This window comes from Papio anubis, chromosome 2, assembly GCF_008728515.1.
Source record: "Papio anubis isolate 15944 chromosome 2, Panubis1.0, whole genome shotgun sequence".
Taxonomy (NCBI): Eukaryota; Metazoa; Chordata; class Mammalia; order Primates; family Cercopithecidae; genus Papio; species Papio anubis.
The window spans coordinates 125,998,202-126,020,858 of NC_044977.1; the positions used below are offsets into that span (position 1 = coordinate 125,998,202).

General features: G+C 37.1%; 2 long non-coding RNA genes across 5 annotated transcripts in view; both read right to left on the reverse strand.

The window, feature by feature from the left end:
* The window catches only part of LOC103882213, a 325,635-nt gene that overhangs the window by 63,608 nt on the left and 239,370 nt on the right, over positions 1 to 22,657 (reverse strand). The window lies entirely within an intron of this gene.
* On the reverse strand, positions 15,273 to 20,947 carry LOC116273809. The gene is made up of 2 exons (XR_004182241.1): positions 20,802 to 20,947; positions 15,273 to 17,919 (listed from the first exon to the last, which is right to left on the reverse strand). It is a non-coding gene; the product is annotated as an uncharacterized LOC116273809 (long non-coding RNA).

Here is a 22,657-nt window from a genome sequence, read left to right on the forward strand (position 1 = left end):
AGCTGGGCTTGGTGACAGGCACCCGCCACCACACCCGGCTACTTTTTTTGTGTTTTTAGTAGAGACAGGGTTTCACCGTGTTAGCCAGGATGGTCTCGATGTCCTGACCTCGTGATTCGCCCACCTCGGCATCCCAAAGTCATGGGATTACAGGTGTGAGCCACCTCGCCCGGCCAACAAAAGCATTCTTAGTTTAAGAGTAAGTTTCTTGCCAAAGTCAACAGTTACACAAAGATTAATAATCTTTTGTCAGGAGTCCCTGTAGTGGAGCCCATTTCCCCCATGACTTTTTGCCTTTGTTTTTTATTTTATTTTATTTTTATTTTTATTTTCATTCAGTTGTTTTAGGGGGATAATGTGGTGTTTCATTGCATGGACAAGTTCTTCAGTGGTGATTTCTGAGATTTTGGTGCACCCATCACCTGAGCAGCATACTCTGTACCCAATGTGTAGTAGTTCATTTTTCACCCCCTGCCCATCTTCTCTCCAAGTCCCCAAAGTTCGTTACATAACTCCTATGCCTTTGCATCCTCATAGCTTAGCTCCCACTTTTAAGTGAGAACATAAAATGTTTGGTTTTCCATTCCTGAGTTACTTCACCTAGAATAATGGTCTCTAACATCTAGGTTGCTACAAATACCATTATTTTGTTCCTTTTTATGGCTGAGCAGTATTCCATGGCGATATATATATATATATCACATTTTCTTTATCCACTTCTTGTTGATGGACATTGACACTTGTTACATATTTTTGCAATTGCAAATGGTGCTGCTATAAATGTGTGTGTAAGTGTCTTTTTCATATAATGACTTCTTTCCCTCTGGGTAGATACCCAGTACTGGGATTGCTGGATCAAATGGTAGTTCTACTTTTAGTTCTTTAAGGAATCTCCATACTGCTTTACATAATGGTTGTATTAACTTATATTCTCACCAGCAGTGCATAAGTGTTCCTTTATTATTATTATTATTTTTAACCACATAATGCCAACATCTATTGTTTTTTGACTTTTTAACAATGGCCATTCTTGCAGGAGAAAAGTGGTATCCTATCGCAGTTTTAATTTGGATCTCCCTGATGATTAGTGATGTTGAGCATTTTTTCATGTGTTTGTTGGCGTTTGTATATATTCTTTTGAGAACTGTCTATTCATGTCCTTTGCTCACTTTTGGATGGGATTATTTGTTTTTTTTCTTGCTGATTTCTTTGAGTTTCTTGTAGTTTCTGGATATTAGTCCTTTGTCGGATATATAGCTTGCAAATATTTTCTCCCATTTTGTAGGCTGTCTGCTTAGTCTGCTGATTATTTCTTCGGCTTTTATTAGGTCACACCTATTCATTTTTTGGTATGCCTAATTTGCTTTTGGATTCTTGGTCATGAATTATTTGCCTAAATCAATATCTAGAAGGGTTTGATCCATCTTGTGTTGATTTTTGTACAAAGTAAGAGATGAGTACCCAGCTTACTTCTTCTCCATGTGGCTTGCCAATTATAACAGCACCATTTGTTGAATAGGGTGTCCTTTCCCCACTGCAAGTTTTTGTTTGCTTTGTCGAAGATCAGTTGACTGTAAATATTTGGCTTTATTTCTGGGTTCTCTATTCTGTTCAATTGGTCTATGTGCCTATTTTTATGCCAGAACCATGCTATTTTGGTGACTATGGCCTTGTAGTATAGTTTGAAGTAGGGTAGTGTGATGCCTCCAGATTTGTTCTTTTTATTTAGTCTTGCTTGGATATGTAGTTTATTTTAAGGTTCCATATAACTTTTAGGGTTGTGTTTTCTAGTTCTGTGTAGAATTGATATGAGAGTGGGGCAGGGATGTGCTGGACAGAAAAACGTGGGGTCTCTGGAGAGGGCTCTACTCTCAGGCTTGTGCCCATGGAATTAAGTGAGAACTCCTATTTTTGCACCCAAATGTTGCATTTTCCAAGACCACTCTGGCCTGCCATGCCCCATATTCCATGCCCATAGAAACCTGAGACCCTAGTGGGCAAAGACACAAGTAGCTGGACATCAAAAGGAGTGGAAGAGCACACTGACAAACACCAGTAGACACCAGCAGGCCATTGAGATGGAATGACGTTGAATTTGTCTGGGGGCAGTCAGAGGAAAGTCTGGCCACTGGGCAGCTTGATTCCAGAGGAAGACCACCTACCCATTCCATTCCCCTTCTGACTCCCAATCCACCTTACTGAGAGCTACCTCCACCACATAGAACCTGTACCCATCCTCCAAGCCCATGTGTGATCTGGTTTTTCTGGTACACTAGGGCAAGAACCCGGGACACAGAAAGCCCTGTGTCCTTGACACAAGGTAGAAGGTCTAATTGAGCTGATTAACACAAGCCACAAGATGACAAAACTGACACAGCACACTGTAACACCACTCACTAGGGCTTTGAGAGCTGTAAACACTCACCCTATATGTGGCTGTGGGGCCAGAGCCCCAAAATGCACCACAACCTGCCTGTCTGCATGCTCCACCTAGGGGGTTAAGCAGTGGGGCACCAAAGACGCGAGCCACACCCCTGTCACACACCCTGGGAGGAGGATAAGGGAACTCCTCCCATTTCAGAATGATGGTGGTATTTTTATGGGAATTGCATTGAATTTATAGACTGTTTTTGGCAGTAGGATCATTTTCACAATATTGATTCTACCCATCCATGATCATGGGATGTGTTTCCATTTGATTGTGTCATTGATGATTTCTTTCAGCAGTGTTTTGTAGTTTTCCTTGTAAAGATCATCCATCTTTCATCTTTCATTGGTTAGGTATATTCCTAAGTATTTTATTTTATTTTTTACAGCTGTTGTAAAAGGAATTGAGTTCTTGGTTTGATTCTCAGCTTGCTCACCCTTGGTGTATAGCAGCACTTCTGATTTGTGTACATTGATTTTCAGTCCTGGAACTTTACTGAATTCCTTTTTCCTCTCCATGAGCTTTTTGGATGAGTCTTTAGGGTTTTCTAGTTATACAATCACGTCATTGGCATACTGCGACAATTTGACTTCCTCTTTATCAATTTGGTTGCCTTTTATATCTTTCTCTTGTCTAATTGCTCTAGCTAGGAATTTCAGTACCATGATGAATAGAGGTGGTGAAAGTGGCCATCCTTGTCTTGTTCTAGTTCTTGGTTCTTTCAGCTTTTCCCAATTCAGTATCATGTTGGCTGTGGGTTTGTCATAGATAGCTTTTGTTATCTTGAGGTATGTTCCTTCTATGTCACTTTTGCTGAGTATTTTAATCATAAAGGATGCTGAATTTTGTCAAATGCTTTTTCTGCATCTATTGAGATGATCATATTATTTTTGTTTTTAATTCTGTGTATGTGATGTATCGTATTCATTGACTTGTGTATGTTAAACCATCCCTGCATCCCTGGTATGAAGCCAACTTGATCAGGTGGATTATCTTTTGATATGCTGTTGGATTCAGTTGACTAGTATTTTGTTGAGGATTTTTGCATCTGTGTTCACCAGGGATATTGATATGTAGTTTCTTTTCTTTTTTTCTTCTTCTTCTTCTTTTTTTTTTTTTTTTTAGATGTCCTTTCCTGGTTTTGGTATTAGAGTGATACTGGCTTTATAGAATGCTTTAGGGAAGATCCCCTTTTTCCTTTCTTTTGAAATAGTTTCTGTAAGATTGGCACCAATTCTTCTTTGAATGCCTGATAAAATTCAGCTGTGAATCCATCTGGTCCTGAACTTTTTTTTGTTTACCTTTTTAAATTACTGTTTCAATCACACTACTTGTTATTGTTCTGTTAAGAGTTTCTATTTATTCCTGATTTAATCCAGGAGGGTTGTATATTTCCAGGAAATTATCCATATCCTCTAGATTTTTTTAGTTTGTGTGCAAAAATAGTAACCTTCAAAGATCTTTTTTTTTTTTTTTATTTCTGTGAGGTAGTTCTATTTGTCATGTCAGTTGTTGCCTGAATACCATGGGGTTTTTTTCATTGTGTTGTTTTGTAGGCCCTGTGAGATTTATACATTAAACAGTTTCTATTTTGGTGTATTTTAAGATTTTGTTTCTAGAATAGAACTCCTTTTATTATTTCTTCAGTGCAGGCTTGGTAGTAGCATTTGTTTGTCTGAAAAATACTTTACCTTTTCTTCATTTTTGAAGCTTAGTTTTACCAGATACAAAATTGTTGGCTGACAATTATTTTGTTTCAGGAGGCTAAAGACAGAACCCAATACTTTCTGGCTTGTAGAGTTTCTGCTGAGAAATCTGCTGATAATCTAATATGTTTTCCTTTGTAAGTTACCTGATGCTTTTGTCTCACAGCTTTTAAGATGTTTTTTCCTTTACTTGACCTTAGATGACCTGATAACTATTTGCCTGAGTGATGATCTTTTTGTGATGAATTTCTCAAATGTTCTTTGAGCTTCTTGTATTTGGATGGCTAGATCTCTAGCAAGGCCAGGGAACTTTTCCTCAATTATTCCCTCAAAAATGTTTTCCAAAATTTTAGGTTTCTCTTCTTCCTCAGGAACTCAATTTTTCTTAGGTTTGGCTATTTAACATAATTCCAAATTCCTTAAAGGCTTTGTTCATTTTCTTTTTTTTTTATCTTTCTGTAATTATGTAAATTTGAAAGCCTTGTCTTCAAGCTCTGTCTTCTACTTGTTCAATGCTGTTGTTGAAGGTTTCCAGTGCATTTTTTATGTCTCTTAAGTGTGTCTTTCATCTCCAAAGTTGTGATTATTTTTCTTTCTAATATTTATTTCTCTAAAGAATTCCTCGTCCATATTCTGTATTTTTTAATTTTTTTTTAAGTTGTTTTTCACCTTTCTCTGGTATCTCTTTGAGGAGCTTAATATAAATCTTCTGAATTATTTATCTGACAATTCAAAGCTTTAGTTTTGCTTTGGATTCATTGCTGAGGTCTTTTTGGGGTGTTATAGAACCTTGTTTTGTCATATTACCAGAATTGCTTTTTTGATTCCTTCTCATTCGGGTAGACTATTTCAGTGGAAAGGTCTGGAACTCAAGGGATGCTGTTCAAATCTTTTTCCCACAGGTGGTTTCTTGTTGTGGTGCACTCCCCCTTCCACTAGGGATGGGACTTCCTGTGAGCCACACTGCAGTGATTGTTATTGCTCTTCTGGGTATAGTCACCCAATGGGGCCACCAGGCTCTGATCTGGTGCTGGGGAATGTCTGCAAAGTGGATTGTGATGTGATCTGTCTTCAGGTTTCCCAGATATGGCTACCAGCACTTGCTCTGGTGGAGGTGGGAGGGGAGTAAAGTAGACTCTGTGAGAGTCCTTGGTTGTAGACACATTTAGTGTGCTGGCTTTCTTGAATGCTTGTTATGCTAGCAGTGAAACTGTCACATGGACAGACACAGGACCACTGGTTAGCCGGGATGTTGCAGGTAGCGGAATTAGCTGTTGTTTCCTCCTTCCTGGGAACAGGGTTATTCTATATGAGTTTCTGTAAAGCCCTGAGTTGGTTGGCCTCCAGCCATGAGGCCTCCAATCTCTCAAGAGAGCACCAGAGATTTTTGCCTGTCTCATGGAATTTGCAGTGACCTGCCACTTCGTTCAAAGTATCTGTGATGTGAATTCTTTGGTTTTAACCAGCATTGTACCAAAAGTGGGTACATTCCTTCTCTGTCTAGAAGTAACCATTATTTTATTTCTTTACTGTGCTAATAAACTTGTTTTCACTTTACTTTGTGGACTGTCTCCAAATTACTTCTTGCATGAGATCAAGAACGCTGTGCTCTGCCTTTAGGTTTGGGGCATGTCTGTGTTAAATAGCATATAGCTCGATATTTTTCTTTAAATCCTGTCTGACAATCCATGTTTTACCATAGTAATGACATATTTAGATTTATTTTTATCATTTATTTTTGTATTCTCTGTTTGTTCCACTTTTCCTGTACTAAGAAAATACTAACAAAAGAAATTATTTTCATTATATTCCCAAAAAGTTAGAAATCAATAATTAAAAAAAAAAAAAAAAAAGAACGCTCTCTTGGGGTCTGGATTAGGAGACATTTCCAGTAACAGTTACATAATTAGTAGAAAGCACGCATTCAAATGATAGCCTTAAGTCCTATAAGTTGTGTGATATTGAAAAGTTACATTTTAATGTAAGTTTATACAATGGAAATAAACACATTCATTCAGCTAACACTTATTGAGTATCTACTAGGTTCTCAGTACTATTTCTCTCTCTCTCTATGTATATATATCAATCTTATATATATTCATATATTTATCTCATATATAGTCATATATATGATACATATATATCATTAGAAGGAAATAAAAATATTTCATGCCAAAATATAGCTGTTGATATAATGAGTACTTTAAATTAAAATCTCTTAGAGATTAACAAGTCCTGGAATAGGCTTTTTCCCTATCTACATAAAGATAAGAATGGACCTACCAAAGAGAACAATTATTCCTGTCCCCCTCTTTGTTATCTCATTATCCGTTACAGGAAAGAAAACCAGAAACGTAACTACATTTCAACAGAATCCTTTTCCAGAAACACCGTCTCTAAGATTTCCTTAATTCCATAGAGAATTATTTACAATTTTATTTCTGTTCCCTAGTAACCATTTATTGTACGTTAGTAGAATTCCTCTTTTTCACCCCCAAATTAACTCATTTTACCGGGATCCAAACCTTCATTCTATGCAAGATGGTAAATACTCCTCTGCACCTCATTGGGAAGTTGGTCTTCACTTCGTTCTGAAGTCTCCCATGTATGTGCCTTTAATAAATTTGTATGCTTTTTCTTGTATTAATTAATCTGCCTCATGTCAGTAATTTTCAGTGAATCTTTTTGAGACGGAGGTCTCGCCTCTGTCACCCAGGGCTGAGTGTTGTGGGTCTCATCTCAGCTCACTGCAGCTCCGGCCCCAGGTTCCCCGCCATTCTGGCCTCAGCCTCCCGAGTAGCCGGGACTACAGGCGCCCGCCACCTCGCCCGGCTAGTTTTTTTTTTGTATTTTTTAGTAGAGACGGGGTTTCACTGTGTTAGCCAGGATGGTCTCGATCTCCTGACCTCGTGATCCGCCCGTCTCGGCCTCCCAAAGTGCTGGGATTACATTCAGTGAATCTTAGAGGGCCAAGACCCTTGTCCTCCACACACTGGAGAAATGGACTGTGCCCCTTCCTTAGTGAAGTATATATTTCAATTCAGAACATACGCAAATCTTATGTTCCTGGTAGATATTTAGAGAAAGAATCAAGAAGGTGACTATAAGAAGACTACTTAGTACATTGCCTGGCATGAAGTTGATGTCCATTAAATGGTAACTAAAAAGAAATATTTATATAAAATAAATATGTTTTATTATCAAGATAAAAAATTACTTCTAATTTTCATATACTCTTAAAACGAATAATCCCACTAATCATGAATTTAAGATAGTATCTATGCATATTTTATTGAGGTTATTAGTGCAAAACAGGAAATATTTGGTGAGTTCATAAAAAAAAAAATTGTAACATTTTAAAGTTATACCACAATGGAATATTTCACCAAGGGAGGACTTTGTAAATGGCAACTTTTTCTCATTATGAAGTTGGCAGGTAATGATGACTGGACAGAATGCATGGTGAGATTACTAATCGGCAATAAAGCAGGCAGTGTAACATCAAATCCACTACCATTCCAATTCTGCAGAGCAAATTACTAAGAGGATGTGTTCCTGGTGGAAATTGGATGTGTATTGTTTAAGAAATTGAAAAAAGACCACTATGCAATTGTAGGCTGCTTATCACCAGCTCTCTGAAGGTAGGAGTAAAGCCCTCATTTCTAATATTTGCAAATTCCTGTGATGCTATTATTTTGTACTGTTCAATTATTTCATGCCTTGTTTATTCAACATTGCCAGAGAAGAAAGCAACATTATTACTGAAACATAAATACAACTAAGAATATATTTCACACTTATAGAAAGAAAAGGTATAATAAACACCCATTTGTTTATAACACAGAAAGAACAATGTTAACTTTCTGTCATATCTTCATCAGATAAGGATATCTTAGGTTTTGAAAACTGTGTTATAACATAAATAAAGAACATTCAGAGTAAGATTTTTTAAATTTTTTAATTTTTTATTTCAATGGATTTTGGGGGGAAAGGCAGTGTTCGGTTACATGAATAAGTTCTTTAGTTGTGATATCTGAAATTTTGCAGCACCTATCACCCAACAGCGTACACTGTACCCAATTGTAGCCTTTTATCTCTTGTCACCCCCTACCTTTTCCCCCGAGTATCCATTGGTTTTGTTTGTTCTTGTTTCTCCAGTTTTGTAGATGTGACCTTAGATTGTCTATTTTTGATCTTTCAGACTTTTTGATATAGGCATTTAATCCTGTGAACTTTCCTCTTAGCACTGCTTTTGCTGTATCCCAGTGTTGATAAGTTGTGTCACTATTGTCGTTCAGTTCAAAAAAAATTTTAAACTTCTATCTTGATTTCATTGTTGACCCAACCATCATCCAGGAGCAGGTTATTTAATTTCCATGTATTTGCAAGGTTTTGAGGGTCCTTTCAGAGTTTATTTCCAATTTTGTTCCACTGTGGTCTGAGGGAATACTTGATATAATTTTGATTTTTTTTTTTTTTAATTTGCTGGGACTTGTTTTGTGGCCTATCATATGGTCTGTCTTGGAGAGTGTTCCATGTACTGATGAGTAGAATGTGCATTCTGCAGTTGTTGGGTAGAATGTTCTGTAAATATCTGTTAAGTCCATTTGTTGTAGAGTACAATGTAGGTCCTTTGTTTCTTTGTTGACTTTCTGTCTTGATAACCTGACCAGTGCTCTCAGTGGAGTATTAAAGTCCCCCACTTTTACTGTTTTGCTGTTTAGCTCATTTCATCAGTCTAGTAGTAATCGTTCTGTAAATTTGGAAGCTCCAGTGTTAGTTGGATATATATTTCGATTTGTGACATTTTCCTGCTGGCCTAGTCCTTTTATCATTATATAATGTCCCCTTTTGTCATTTTTAACTGCTGTTGCTTTAAAGTTTGTTTTATCTGATAGAAAAAAACAGTTATTCCTGATCACTTTTGGTGTCCATCTTCATGAAGTATCTTTTTTCACCCACTTACATTAAGTTTATATGAGTCCTTACGTGTTAGTTGAGTCTCCTCAAGACAGCAGAAACTTGGTTGGTGAATTCGTATCCATTCTGTCATTCTGTATCTTTTAAGTGGAGCATTTAGGCCATTTACGTTTAATGTTAGTATTGAGATGTAAGGTACTATTCTATTTGTGTGTTATTTGTTGTCTGAATACCTTTTTTTTTTTTAATGTTGTTATTGTTATATAGGTCCTGTGAGATTTATGCTTTAAGGAGGTTCTATTTTAGTGTATTTTGAGGAGAATTTGTTTCAAGAGTTAGAGCTCTTTTTAGCAGTTCTTGTAGTGCTGGCTTGGTAGTGGCAACTTCTCTCAGCATTTGTTTATCTGAGAAAGACTGAATCTTTCCATCATTTATGAAGCTTAGTTGCACTGGATACAAAAGTTTTGGCTGATAATTGTTTTGTTTAAGGAGGATAACAGTAGGTCCCCATTCCATACTGGTTTGTAGGGTTTCTGCTGAGAAGTCTGCTTTTAATCTGACAGGTTTTCCTTCATGGGTTACCTCATGCTTTTGCCTCACATCTCTTAAGGTTCTTTCCTTCATCTTGACTTTAGATAACCTCATGACTATGTGCCCAGGTGAATTTTTTTTTTTTTTTTTTTTTTTTTGTGATGAATTTGCCAGGTGTTCTTTGAACTTCTTTTATCAGAGGTCTGGATCTCTGGCAAGGTTGGAGATGTTTTCCTCAATTATTCCCTCAAATACGTTTTCCAAATTTTTAGATTTCTCTTCTTTCTTGAGAACACCAATTATTCTTAGGTTTGGACATTTAACATTGTCCCAAACTTTTTGGAGGCTTTGTTCATTTTTTAAAAAAATTCTTTTGCCTTTGACTTTGATGATTTGAGTTAATTCAAATGCCTTGTCTTCAACCTCTGAATTTTTTTTTCTGCTGTTCAACTTGATTGCTTAGACTTTGCAGTGCATTTTGCATTTCTCTAAGTGTGTCCTTGATTTCCAGAGGGTGTACTGTTTTTTATTTATGCTATCTATCTCACTGAAGAATTTTCCTTTTATATCTTGTATCTTTTTAAAAATTTCTTTAAGTTGGACTTCATCTTTCTCTGGTGCCTCCTTGATTAGCTTAATAATTAACGTTATGAATTATTTTCTGGCAATTCAGAGATTTCATCTTAGTTTGGATCCATTCTTGGTGAGCTGCTATAATTTTCAGGGAGTATTAAATAACCTTGTTTTCAGGGGGTATGAAAGAACCAGAATTATTTTTTTGGTTCCTTCTTATTTGGGTAGACTATGTCAGTGGGAAGCTCTGGGATTCAAGGTCTGCTGTTCAGATTATTTTGTCCCTCAGGGTGCTCCCTTAATGTGGTGTTCTGCTCCTTCCCCTAGGAATGGGGCTTCCTGAGAGTTAAACTGTAGCGATTGTTTCCGCTCTTCTGGGTCTAGCCACCCAGTGGAGCTACTGGGCTCCAGGCTGGTACTGAGGAGTGTCTTTAAGGAGTTTTGTGATGTGATATATCTTCAGGTCTTGCAGCCATAGATACCAGCACCTGCTCTGGTGGAGGTAGCAGGGGAGTGAAGTGGAATTTGTGAGCTGCTGTGGTTGTATTTTTATTCGGTGTGCTGCTTTTGTTTTTTTTGGCCTCCAGCCAGGAGGTGGCACTTTCGAGACTGCATCAGCTGCAGCCCTATAAGGAAATGCAAACTTGCCCTAGGCACACCTGGTTAAGTAGTCAGGTTTCTTGGGCAGTGTGCAGGGCCATAGAGTTCCCAAGAGATTATGATTTTTGTCTTCAGCTACCAGGGTTGGTAGAGACAGATCACCAGGTGGGGGGAGAGATACGGGTATCTAAGCTCAGCCTGTCCTTGGGCGGGGCTTACTGCAGCTGCTGTAGGGGATGGGAGTGTGGTTCCCAGTCCAATGGAGTTATATTCCCAGGGTGATTATGGCTGCCTCTGCTGGGTCATACAGTTCACCAGGTACGTGGGGAAAAGCCAACAATCACAGGCTTCACTCTGCTGTCATGCAGCCTGCAGTCCTAAAGGGTGTACTCAGTCCCACTGTGCTTCCCCAACAGCACCAAGTCTATTTCCAGGTAGCCAGTGATCAGGGCTGAGAACTTGCCCCAATCCACAAGCCTCCCCGCTGAGAAAGCAAACAGACTCATAAGTTTTCTTCAGCATCTCAGGGAGCCTGCAGTGGTGATTAAGTTGCTTCAAAGGGTCTGTGGATTTTCTTAGCTTTCCTGGTATCTTCCTGCGGTAGTTCTTAGAGCAAAAGTTCATAATGTGAGTCTCCACACACTGGTCTGTCTCAGTGGGAGTTGCAAGTTAGTCCTTCCTCCTATCTGCCATCATGATTCTCTCTACTTCAGAATATAAATTTGCCCTGCAATTTATTTTAATCATGATAAACATTATAAGGTTAGGAAATATCCTTCATTACTTAGTGTAAACATAATTCAAAACTTTTAAAATATGATGTAACTTGAAATGTTGTTTGTCTTTACCTATGAGTTGAAAGTATAAGAAATAAAGCACTGTCAACAGCCAGGTACAGTGGCTCACATCCCAGCACTTTGGGAGGCTGAGGCAGGCAGATCACAATGTCAGGAGTTCAAGACCAGCCTGACCAATATGGTGAAACCCCGTCTCTACCAAAAATACAAAAATTAGCCAGGCTTGGTGGCACATGCCTGTAGTCCCAGTTACTCAGGAGGCTGAGGCAGGAGAATTGCTTGAACCCAAGAGGCGGAGAGTGCAGTGAGCCTAGATTGAGCCACTGCACTCCAGCCTGGGTGATGGAGTGAGACTTCATCTCAATTTAAAAAAAAAAAAAAAGAAAGAAAGAGAGAAAGAAAGAGAGAAAGAGAGAAAGAAAGAAAGAAAGAAAGAAAGAAAGAAAGAAAGAAAGAAAGAAAGAAAGAAGGAAAGAAAGAAGAAAGAAAGAAAGAACTGTCTACATTATACATTTATATTCTTGATTTTGGAGTATGCTTAAGCAATAAATTCTGACACCACTTACCTTGAGTTGAGCCAAACTTCACAGGTTAAGGATATAGATTTCCAAAAGAATGCCCTCACTACAGAGCTGGCTACTAATTTAAGGCTTCTACTACTCCTCAGCTTCAGTAATTCACAGAACTAAAGAAAGTGCTATTCTTATGATTAGAGTATTAGTATAGCAAAAATATACAAATCAGAACCAGTCAAAAGAAGAGATTAGTAGGGCAAGGTACGGAAGGATCTTAAATAAGGAACATCTTTTGCCTTTTCCCCAAGGAGTCAGGAGGAATCACCCTTCTGTCATATCTACATATGTAGATTATGTAGATTATTGCCAATAATATGTAGATTATTGCCATATGTAGATTATTGCCAATCAGGGAAGCTCATCTGAGATTTGTGCTCACAGTTTTTATTGGGGTTTTGTTAGGTAGACATGATTGATTCAATCATTTGTTATGAGATTGAACTGAGTCTTCAACCCCTCTCCTCTACCCAGAGGTTGTGTTATTATCACATGGTTCAAGGCTCCTAAACCTCTAATCATATTGTTGGTCTTTCTGGTATGTACAGCCTCTATTCTGAGCCATCTCATTAACACAAGCTTTCTATGGGCGCCCATGAATTACCTCCTCAGGAGAAATGTATCATCATCAAGTCTCACCAAGAATGATAAAGACATTCCGTTCACTAAAGATTTGCATCCTTTCCGAGGATTTAGAAGGTACTTCTTGGGAACTGGAGGCAAAGGCCAGCCAAATTCTTAATTACATAGGAGTTTATTTTGAAATTTTTATCCTATCAGTATGATCTAAAGTATATAAATTGTTATTTCATATTATCTTCACTATTGAGTATGGAGAAATTCAGAAATGTCCACTTATACAAAAGTTATTTCTAGTGGAAAAGCCCTGGCTATAAAGTCCACAGCACCATGTTTATGCTTCAGGTAGTAGAAAACAAAGGGCATAATGCTGAAGCCAGAGGCCACGGGTTTGAGCTCTAGTTCTGTTATATACTAATGGTGATTTTGGACTAATTGCAGCCTCTGGGTCTTAATTGGCTATTGTGAAATAGATACAGTAATAATTCTTATTCTAGCTGAATAACAAGTTGGTTGTAGTTTACAAAGAATAGCTAATGAAGATAAAAAGAAAACTATAAAACTATTTTTGTTTTTTAGAGATAGAGGCTTGCTCTGTCACCCATGCTGGGTGTGATCATAGTGCAGTGGTATGATCATAGCTCATATAAAACTCTTTATAGATGTTATTTTTAAGTCCTAGCTCTACCAGTCTTTACCTGGGTAACCTGATGTAACGAGTAAGGAACAAAGGGATACATAGATGTCTTATGACCACAATGTGCTGATGAGCTCATTTAAATTAACTTAATCCTTTAAAGAAACCTGACAAGAAGGTGTGATTATCTACATTTGGAAAGTTAAGAAAATTAAATTGGAAAAGATTAAGTACTTTGCTGAATTCACATAAGGAGTGACTATCAGACCTATTTAGGCTATACTATTCTATGTGACCTACCTAAACGGTGGACTGCAACTATATAATTCCTATGATAACTTCCAGCTGTAAAACACCGTGACATTTTCTTTTGAGAGATTACAGGTTGTGTGGTCAAAAAAGACTAGTGGCCATCTGACCTCAGCAGAAAAGAAGGCCAAGGTACTGGTAGTGGTTGTGATGTCTTTGAAAGCAAATAGTGCAATTGTTTCTCAATGGCAGATGATAGGTACTAGGTAAGAAGGTTATTTTAGCAGTTGATATAAGATATGTTATGTTATAGTGACAAAGCGCATTAAAATGTCAATGGCTTAACATAATAAAAATTGATTTCTTACTGATGCTACATACAGAACTATAAGGATTTCACTCAGACACCCAAGTGCCAAAATTGCAAAAAAGCTTAAGTTTTTGTGGGCAGGGAAGATAATACATCATGAAATAGCTTGTAAGGTTTCAGTTTGACTATTTTTTTTTTAGCTTTAAGGGGGCAACAAAGGACAATTCTATTATATGTTTAAAGGAAGGAAAGCTGGACATATTTAGAAAACACCTGTAATGAATACTGTTTCACCTACTTTCCATTTGTATAATATTCTGCAAGTTACAAATCACTGTATTCCACATTATTTCACTAATGATGACAATAATTTTGGTACTCAGAAACCAGTACACCAAAATATGAAGCATCTTTATCTTCCCAAGATTTGGACCCACCAAGGAATATAATAGTTTTCTTCCCTCTCTATAAGACCAAAGATATACCCACACGGGAACAGACCTTTTTTTGAGGTAATGACTATCTACAAGCATCTTTTAAATTCCAAAGAGAACTATTTACAAGTTAATTTATGTTCCCAGATCCATCATTTTCCCTAGTAATCGTTTATTGCCCTTCAGTGGAATTCCTCTTCTCCCCCTCCCATACATAACCTGCTTTTCTGTAACCTCATTCTGTCTGTAATCTCGATAGCGTATAAGCTTCTGTACCACATTGGGAAGTTGGGTCTTCATTCTGAATTCTCCCTTGTATACACATTAAATAAATATGTATGCCTTTTATATTATTAATTAATTTGCCTCATGTCCATGATTTTCAGTGAACCTTTATTTAGGGAGCTGAAAAACTTGGCCCCTGACAATAAAAAGCTACATTAGTAAGAGCTCAGAAATAAGCATACATGCAATATATACTTTTAGTAGGCTTGGAGTGCCTCGACTCAAATAAATTACATAAAAGTTTTGGCATTAGACTTTTGCAACCAAAGTAGTATTTTGAGGTAAAAAACTATCATAGTTATGTAAGAAATGCAAAGTTTGGGGATTTCAAACCATTTAGTTCAGGAACCGGAATAGACACAAAAATAGTGAAGCAACACAAGCAGTTGTCTATCTCTGCCACATACATATACACTTTATATATCCCATGTGAAAAATAAGTAGAAGAACCATATAATTTACTGCCCAAACTGGGACACTTTGGGAGTAAACAGGGATATTATTAATACTTACAATAAGGCAAGTATAAAGTAGGACTACCACACAAAACCAGGCATGTTTTATCGTCCTAAAAGAGTTCAGAAGGAAATTATCTTTAATGATTTAAAAATTAATTTTTCTTTCTATGTTGTAAATATATAACCATAACAGTTCAAGTTGAAAAAGGATTTATTTATCTACTTATTTATTTAACAAACGTGTGTGTACTTTATGTCAAGCACTGATCTACACTGGGGAGAGAAGTATTAATTTGCTTTAGATGAGACTTACAGAATGAAGTTACAGGTTTATAAACACAATTCTTAGTTAAGAAGCATTCAGCTGATATGTTTTGTGATACTGAAACATAGCAGATGATGATTTTTTAATTTTTGTAGAAATCTCAAAAACATTTCCCAAATATTAACTTATTTAGTTTAAAAGTCTAAACTATTTTCAGTATAAATTTGAAACTAAGTATATATGCATTGATATGTTTAAAATTAAAATAAATATAAGCAAATTACATTTTGCTTCATGATCCATGTCTCACTAAATACTGTTTGATTGCCTTAATCTATTGAATTTAAAAACAACCACCATGCAACAGAGGCAATTTCTTTAAAAAGCTTGATAATAGTACAGACATTTCATACACAAACTTAAAATGTAATAACATGAAGATTTTCAAGGTAGAATTTTCTAGCTCTACCATTGGTGGGGATCTTCTTTGACTCCCAAAGTTGGCATAACATTTAATTTAAAGTGAAAATATTTGAACTTGAGAAGATGCAGCAGAAATCTTATTGGAACTTCCCTTATCTGCTAAAGTATAAACTCCCCAAAACATAGCTGTTATTAACACTCCCCAGAGGGAGTTTCCTGCAAATTATCTGCCAAGAACATAATCCATTTATGTTACCATTAAACAACACTATAGAATCTCTCATACTCTCTCATTGGAGCCCTAAAATCTTTCCTTTCATTAAGTGGATATATAGAAACATTTACTTCCACCTATTCTATGACTTTTTCCATTATTAAGAGCTCCTTCACAAGCATATAAATCAACATTGCCTTTTCTCCTGTAAATATGTATATTGTCATTTAATTTGCAGGCCACCAACCACTGGACCCAAGTGAGAAGAGAAAAATATATATATTTTTTGCAACACATTCTTAGGTCTGTGATGTAATTTTATTTTTTTCCTTTGAAAAACTAATCTTTTCTCCTTAAATTATTTCTAAATGATTTCTAGAAAGGTTAATAAGCTGTACTATGGTCCAAATGTGTCTCGCCAATTCTTACCATAGGTTTTATATATTGACATGTGGAGACACAGTAATAAGGTTCATCTACAAACGAGGATAAAAGCCCTCATCAGACACTCAATCTGCCAACACCTTAGACTTCCCAGGCTTCAAAACTAGGAGAAATAAAATTTTATTGTTTACAAGCTAACAGTCTATGGTATTTTGTTATAGCTGCTCCCAAAAAATGAAGACAAGGTAGTATTGTTCAAGGTAGTGACTTTTTAAAATATTCATGTTACTTGATTTTAAAATTAAGAATATCAAATTTTTATTAAAAATAGTTGTGAGATTAAAAAGATTATATAATTTAAAAATGGCATGGCGTTTTGGAATGTACAGAGAGTTTAATGTAAATGTTTTGATGAATACATTATTCTAATCACTAATTCAGTTGTAGTTGTGAAGAGATTTAAAAAGTTATTCTACAAATATGGCAAAGATAAACTTAATTAGAATTACCACAGTTATTCCAGAAAAAATAAATAATATACAGAACCTAAAATATTCTGCAAAATAATCTAAAATAGCAGTAATAGCTTGACTACTCATCCAGAACATCATGCAATTGAGAAACTTGAAAGCAAGGGGCCTAGTCATTGAACACAAAACCACTTAGCTGGTGACAGTCCCACTGTCACTTGCAGCTAGCTCTGAGCTACATGTGAAATAGCAAATGAGAAAATTCACCTCAGTAGAGTAAGCAGACCCAAAAGTCCCTTTTTATCTGAAAATTATCTTTTAATGTTATCATAAGAGATATTCTGAAAGTATTTATTAATACTTACTCAGGTGGTCTGGATAGCCAATGATAAGCAATTAGAAGGGAGTATTTTTTTCTAGCAATAAGACATCCATAAAGTGTGACACAAAAGAGATATATGTCATGTCAGTCCAAAGCATTTGTAGTACACAACTGCACAAAATGTCAGGTAGAGAAGAGGTTAATTAAGCAAGGAAGAAAACAATAGGAAAGAGGGGAGGAGAAGAGGTATTTTTCAGTAACTTCTTGCAAAGAGGAAACAAAAGGAAGCTATAGATTTAGAGACTATGAACTTTAGAAAAAGCTACCAAAAGGATCTGATAAGAAAGATAATAGTATATCTGTCAAGGACAACAAATCCTGCCTTTCAAAGTTCTAATGACACAGGAGAGAATGAATCTGAGTGATAAGGCTCAATCTCCCTTTACAAATGCAGGACAAGGTAAACCACAGAGGAAATAACCAATGAAGATGAATAGAAACAGAAGAAAGTCACGTTCCTTTATCATTCAGTTTCCTTCAGGTTGCATTTTGCTATCAAATATTTTCATCCTTTAACCACCACTTTCCCTTTCACATGCCCTTGAGTAAAATGAGCATTTTATTTTCCCTGGCATCACTCCTTCTTCCTCATTCTTCTCATCTCTTTCTCCTTTTCTTTCAACTGTTATCTCATACAGAGATCCAATACCAGTCACCACTGTGTTTTAATGCAGTAAACCTTCAATTTTCTGTATGTAAATTCTGGAAAAAAATTGAAAATGTAAGTTAAAGTGTAATACATTTACAGAGAGTTTATTTTTCTTTTTCCTTTTTTTTTTTTTTTTTTTTTTTTTTGAGATGGAGTCTCACTGCAAGCTCCACTTCCCGGGTTGACGCCATTCTCCTACCTCAGCCTCCCGAGTAGCTGGGACTACAGACGCCCACCCCCTTGCCCAGCTAGTTTTTTTGTACTTTTTAGTAGAGACGGGGTTTCACCGTGTTTGCCAGGATGGTCTCGATCTCCTGACCTCGTGATCTGCCCGTCTCGGCCTCCCAAAGTGCTGGGATTACAGGCTTGAGCCACCGCGCCCAGCCGAGAGTTTATTTTTCATATGTAGCATTAACACAATCACAAAAGAAGTAGAAATCTATCATTCCAATTTTATCTTCATAAGGAAAGATTATGACTACTTTTCTCAACAGTAGTAAAACACTCAGTTGATACAAATGGGTGTGAGTTTTGGTTACATTACTTATGGTGGTCTGTCTTGTGTAACGTTTAAGGGGAATATGTAATATGTAATACTTTCCTGGATTTTAAATTAAGACTCATGAAAAATAATAGTGAATATAATTAGATTATCAAACACCAGCACACAATTAGAAAACTGTCTTTTTATATACAGAAAAATGTGTAATGTAAAATGCATGTATCATATCTGAAAATTTTATGATTTTTAAAAGTACAGATTTTATATCATAAAAGTAATAATAATAATAATGAAAACAATGCCAAGAAAAATAGCCAGAAATTTTGCCAAGTGCTTTATGATAGAACACAAGCAGAAATAATTAAGCTCAAATTCTCATCATGGTCAGTATTCTCTTAAGAAATAAGTTTTATTGGCCAGGTGTGGTAACTCACACCTGTAATCCCAGCAGTTTTGGAGGCCAAGGCTGTCAGATGAACTGAGTCTGGGAGTTTGAGACCAGTCTGGGCAACATGGTGAAACCCCATCTCTAAAAAAAAATACAAAAGGCCAGGTGCTGTGGCTCATGCCTGTAATCCCAGCACTTTGGGAGGTGGAGGTGGAGGTGGGCAGATCACCTGAGGTCAGGAGTTCAAGACCAGCCTGGTCAATAGGGTGAAACCCTATCTCTACTAAAAACTACAAAAATTAGCCGCGTGTGGTGGTGCACACCTCTAATTACAGCTACTAAGGAGGCCGAGGCAGGAGAATAACTCGAACCTAGGAGGTAGAGGTTGCAGTGAGCCTAGATGGTGCTACAGCATTTCAGCCTGGGCGACAGAGCAAGACCCTGTCTCCAAAACAAAACCAAAAAAAAAACCAAAACCAACCAAATAAACAAAACAAGAACAACAAAAATTAGCTGGGTGTGGTGTGGTGGCACACACCTGTAGTCCCAACTACATGGAAGACTGAGGTAGGAGGATTGCTTGAGCCCTGGAGTTGAGGCTGCAGTAAACCGTGATTGCACCACTGCACTCCAGCCTGGGTGACAAACAAAGCAAGGCCTTTTCTCAAAAAAAAAAAAAATTAAATTTATTGTAAAACATGCTTTTAAATCATGTAGTTAAAAAATTAACATATAGCACCTTGGCATAATTAGTATTTTGAGTTGAAAACATCTGGGAAAACCACAGAAGCAAATCTCTTTTACCTTATTCCACCCCACCCCTTCCCTTCTCCCCTGAAGAAGATCACAAAACCTAGAAAGAATTTTTTGAATTTCCCCTGAAGTAGTCATAAGATACTCATATGAGAGATGATCTCCCTGTACCCAAGGAAAAGAAACATTCTTCTATCTGAAGACAAAAGGTCACAGAGAAGAATCTGAATAACAGTCCTTGTTGCTGTAGGAACAGTGGACAACTTTCCCTTCCTCTCTGAAAGCTAGAGTCTGCGGAAATAATCTGACAATAGAGTAACAGGAGAAAAAGCATACAACGTTGTTAACGTACAAATGTGCATGGGAGCCATATAAAATACGAGAATCAAAGAAGGGCCAGATGAGGCTCAAATCCCCTCTTTATAGAGGAGAGGAAAATGGAGGATGTAGGCAATTTTTAGGAGATAGTAAATGATTTTCAAGGGAATTGATTGGGTCCAAAAGGAGACAATAATGTGTAAATAATTCTCTCTAGAAGTTGAATGGACGGAAGAATAGATTATAGCATCTGACAAAATCTATATAGGTGTGGTGACTTTTCTCAGTCTTCATTTCTGTGATATGTGTTTTATCTTTCCTGGCTAATAGAATCTCAAGGAAGTGATCGAAGGCAATTGTATTACTTAAGGAAGAGCTTCAGGTAAGGGAACTTTAGAGAGAGATTTCCCCTCTGTGTCTGGAGAGAAAAATAGATCAGAAGATCCTTGATTCTGAGGCTGTTTCTAAGGCCTTTTAAATTTCCTTTAATGTGAAATGCTCAGCATGCCAAAGTGCAAGACTATGGGGAATCATTTTCTGAGCTTCAGCACTGAGTTACCCCCAGGTTATTATCATTTGATTGATAAAGTTTAGGAAACACTACTCCAAATTATGAGAACTTGGCATTTGAGGAAACAGCAGAAGCAGAAAAGTCACTCTCAACTTCCTCTTGCCCTTCTCTCCTAAAACAATTAATAAAACCCAGAAAGTTTAGTCTTTGACCTTCTACCACTTTTCTCCCCTGGCAGGCTAGAAGATCTTCATAAGATAAATGTCCTCCCTAAACCTGGAGGAAAGGAACAGGAACATTCATATCCCTGAAGACACAGAAACACAAAGAAACATCTGAACAGACAGGCCTTGCTAAATTCCCCCCAGTTTGTTGCCATGAGATTGTACACTTGTGTTTTCCAATCATATTTCTCCATGACTATTCACTCTTCATCAAACTAAGTATAAAAATACACATTTACCTGTTTCTTTAGGTCTTTATTTCTTTATTAAGGCTCCTATGTCACATAAAATTTACACTTAATAAATTTGTGTCTTCAAGTCCAGGCACAGTGGTTGATGCCTGTAATCCCAGAACCTTGGGAGGCCAAGGCAAGTGGATTTCTTGAGCTCAGGAGTTCAAGCTACTAGGCAGGCCAAGATGAGAGGATGGCTTGAGCCCAGGGAGGCAGATGTTGCAGTGAGCCAAGATGACACCATTGCACTCCATCCTGGGTGACAGAGACAGATCCTGTCTAAAAAAGAGAAAAAAAAAAATTGTATGTTGTTTTTCTCTTGTTAATTTGTCTTTTGTTATAGAGACCATAGCTATGAACCTGAGATGGGAGGAAAAGATATATCTGTCCCTTTATGAGATAAAGCATTTTGTCCTATCATATATCTCATGACTCTTCACTCTTTATCAAACCTACTATGAAAAATACTTCTGTTTAACTGTTTCTTTGGGGGTCTTCATTTCTTTATGAAGGTTCTCCTCTCATGTAAAACTTATATTAAATAAATATGTATACTTTTCTCATGTTAATCCATCTTTTGTTACAGGGGCTATCATCACTTGATAGGTTCTTCCTGCCTTCTGCACAGACAAAATTAATCCACTGAGATGACAGCATTGCAGTAGAGAAAGAGTCAAATCGATGCAAGGCTGGCTCATTTTGGATTACTGAACTTACCACTCAAATCAGTCTCTCTGAAGGCTCAGAGGTTAGGGATTTTATAAATAATTTGGTGGATGGGGGCTAAAGAATGGATACTCCTGATTGGTAGGGGATAAAATTTAGAGGTGTGGAAAATAGTCCTCGTGCACTGGGTCTGCCTCTGCAGCCCATAGAACCAGTTGAGTTATGAGTAACAATTCTTGATGGGTGAGTCTGAAAAACATCTCAAAAAAGACCAGTCTTAGGTTTTGTAAAAGTGATGTTATCTGTAGGAGCAATTGGGGAAGTCATAAATCTTGTGACTTCTGGTCATATGACTCCTGAGCATTAAAGGACTATAGAAACTGCACCTACATCCTAGCAGAATTCTTGCCCCACCCACAGCCCTATTCTTGTGGCCTTCTGTTAGGTTTACATATGTGGTTTTGGTCCCTGAGCAAAAAGGAGGTTAGTTTTAGAGAGGGACTCTTATCATCCTTGCTTTCAAGTTAAACCAGAAACTAAATGTGCCTCAAAGTTGATTTGGCCTATGCCCAGGAAAGAACAAGGATAGCTTGGAAATCAGAAGCAAGATTAAGTGAACTGTGTCAGATTTCTCTAAGTGTCATAATTTTGTAAAGGTGGCCTCAGGGCCATTAAAATATGCCCCTTTCAGGTAGAATGGACTCTCTGTGACTAACTGAGGTGCTCAAAGTTAAAATAGAATAAGGTATCCATGGCTGGGTCAGGGAGCATTCTCTGTGTTCTCAGAAAGTTATTGTAGAAGTGTCATAGAACTTTGTTTGTTTGTTTGTTTGTTTTTTCCTACAATGAAGCCAGACCAGTTCCTCTTGTCAGTACTGAAATAGACTGTAGCTGGACATTCCACTACTGACTACCAACAAACTACCTGGTGCCAACTCATCAACCACTTGAAACCAACCAGTTAAGAGTGACAGGTGATTTAGGGCTACACAGTCATTCAATCAAGACTCTGCTTCTATTTCTCATTTCCCTGATTCCCATCCCCTGCTATTATTGCCTCTATAATCACTAACTCTCAAAACAACCCACCACCTGGCTGCTTTTGTTTTACATCACAGGTTGCATCTCCCCAATCTGCAGTTGTTTTATTTTCTTCCTTTTTTTGTTTAAGAAGATAAAGCTCTCCTTTTTTTCCT